The 2855-nt window shown below is 43.6% G+C and overlaps 1 pseudogene; it reads left to right on the top strand.

The window, feature by feature from the left end:
- The first annotated feature begins 2202 nt into the window (after window positions 1-2202).
- On the top strand, window positions 2203-2320 carry LOC124546132 (annotated as a pseudogene).
- Window positions 2321-2855: the final 535 nt, after the last annotated feature.

Genomic DNA, 2855 nt, shown 5'->3' on the forward strand with positions numbered 1-2855 from the left:
AATGTTCAACTCGACATGCCAGTAAATAGTAATGGAAATAAATCAGCCAGCAGGTCAAGAAACAAAGAAATTCCTAAATAACCTTAGGAATCCAAAGATTTACGAGTATGTCGAGACACCGCAGAATGTGTTAGTGCCTCAAAATTGTGGGCATGAGGAAAGAAAGATTTACTAATTCTTGCTATACACACCTTAAAGATAGGAAGAAAGCAAAGAAAAAGAAAAAAGAAACGAATGGGACATACGAGTGATAAAGTACATATGAAGAAGGCTAAGTGAATGAAAAAGAAACGAATGAGGCGTATGAGTGGTAATGAAGTAGTTAGAAAGAAGGCATAGAAAAGGAATGGGACTTATGAGTGATAAATGAGATAGAAGAGTTAACAATCACTTGTTGTCGGCCTAAAGAATCATGAAAAACGCATGAGGAATTGATCAGCATCTTATTTCTCCAGCTGTTGCCCACTTTCGTATCCAGATTACAAAATAATTGCCTGTTTTCTTTGAGAAACGCCAGAGATACACCCGAGGAGTAAGATCTAAATTTTTGTGACAAGGACAATGCATTAATGCAAATCTCTCGGCCATAGCCAATAAATGCAGGGAATTTTTCCCGGTTATAAAGAAAATACCGGAGCATTAGATCTCCTGTCACAGGTTATGAATTTCAGCTCTCCCTGCATCGATCCCAACTTGCTTCGCACAACATTCCATTGTAGACCATTGTGAGTATGGAATAGAACTTGCAGAGTATCAACGTTTAGGAGTATACGTAAGTGATTACAATGTTAAGAAGGCTGAGTGGAGCTCACCCAGCGAGGGGAAAAAAAAAGTTTCAAATGGCTCTAAGCACCATGGTACTTAACATCTGAGATAATGAGTCCCCTGGACTTAGAACTACTTGTACACAACTAACCTAAGAGCGAACACACATCCATGCCCGAGGCAGGATTTGAACCTGCGACCGTAGCAACCGCGTGGTTCCGGACTGAAGGGCCTAGAACCGCTCGGCCACAGCGGCCGACCCAGCGATTCAAGTACTCGACATGTGACGATTACTTCTTTTTATTGAGTATTACGTGCTGAATTTAGACCACAGTTTTCGATTTACCATTAAAAATCACTTAACGTTATCTGGCTGAAGTATCGGCCAACGAAGTACTGAAAATTGGGCAGTAATACAGAATTGATTGCAAGTGGAATAATAAGCAGAGAGGCAATTAATGTACGATCATCGATCACATCTACGTGGATTCTCAGTGAGTTTTGTCGGACTTGTTAGGGTAAACACACACACACACACACACACACACACACACACACACACACCACAAGTATACAGAACATCTGTAGCAGTGACTTCATGTTTTGGCGTTGACCTACTCTCTGATCGGTAGAAACAAGTTCATGATCAGAACCAATGTAAGGCCATCTATTTTGTTATGAGCAGCGAGTCGCAGTATTTCTCTAGGTAATGTTTATTCTTAAATTCGTTTAAGTTGTTGTCGACGTTCATTTATTAGCTGAGATTGATCGCGCTGTCATCTGCGGTCTACGAGAGGTACTCGTACAGTTAAATCATCACCTCGAAGAAATGAAACTCCGTGACGGTGTTAGCCCTTCACTTGATATTCACACTTAAACACGACGCACTTTTTACGTGGATGGATGACTTGGCGGAAATAGTGGTCGTACAAGTCTGCGTTCTGACTGTTAAGCAGACGGTCGTCATTCAGGAAAAGCCTGTCACGCAGTGGTTTCTTTATCCGGTGCTGAATCCACACGTTTCCACTGCTTGCTTTGCTCCTTTGTCGGGGGCCATAGTGATACACCCAGTACTCGTCCAATGTGATACGGCGGCTAAAGAAGTCACGTGTATCGGTCTGACTCAGCTGTATCATTTCCGTTGCTGTCTCGCTTCGGAGGCTTTTATGGGTACGAGCTTTTGTGGAAACCATCATGCGAAGACTCGTCCACGTTCAAAATTTCACTTGCAGCGTCTGCCACTGTAGTTGACTGAGATCTTAGAGAGGCTACTAAATGAAGCTGTAACGAAACGTGCTGCCCTTCTTTGTATTTCCTCTAAAACTTCCATCTCGTGCAAATCTGCAAATCCCAGACTGACAAGTCCATTGGTTGAACGAGGGTTTCGTAAGCTACTTCCTTTGAGGAAGATATTTTGTTGGCGTGACTACTTCCCGTGCCAACGGCCTTACCGCAGTGGTAACACTGGTTCCCGTCAGATCACCGAAGTTAAAAACTGTCGGGCTGGGCTAGCACTTGGATGGTTGACCATCAGGTCTGCCGAGCGCTGTTGGCATGCGGGATGTACTCAGCCATTGTGAGGCAAACTGAGGAGCTACTTGATTGAGAAGTAGCGGCTTGCGTCTCGTAATCTGACATACGGCCGGTAGAGCGGTGTGCTGACCACATGCACCTCCGTGTCCGCATCCAGTGACGCCTGTGGGCTGAAGATGACACGGCGGCCGGTCGGTATCGTTGAGCCTTCATGGTCTTTCGGGGGGAGTTTAGTTTTTTCTTAGGTTGCTTCCCGTGACTGTTCTGAAATTGTGTACTTCTGCCTAGTTATGCGCAATACTTTGCGTTAGTTTATATTGAGAACGAACTGCCAGTACCTACACGGAGTGTTGACCCTCTCCAGGTTTTACTGCATTTCGTTGCAATATACTAGCGGTGCGTCTTCTCTGTATACAACAGCATTGTCCACGAAAAGCCTCATGGAACGTTACCCTGTAGGACATTTATATACATTTTAGGGTTATATTTTTATGTTATTAATGTTATTTACAATAATTTATATTATAACGCAATACGTTTATCGTTACAGTCGGCAC

Source organism: Schistocerca americana, chromosome 8 (genome assembly GCF_021461395.2).
Source record: "Schistocerca americana isolate TAMUIC-IGC-003095 chromosome 8, iqSchAmer2.1, whole genome shotgun sequence".
In the NCBI taxonomy this organism is placed as follows: domain Eukaryota; kingdom Metazoa; phylum Arthropoda; class Insecta; order Orthoptera; family Acrididae; genus Schistocerca; species Schistocerca americana.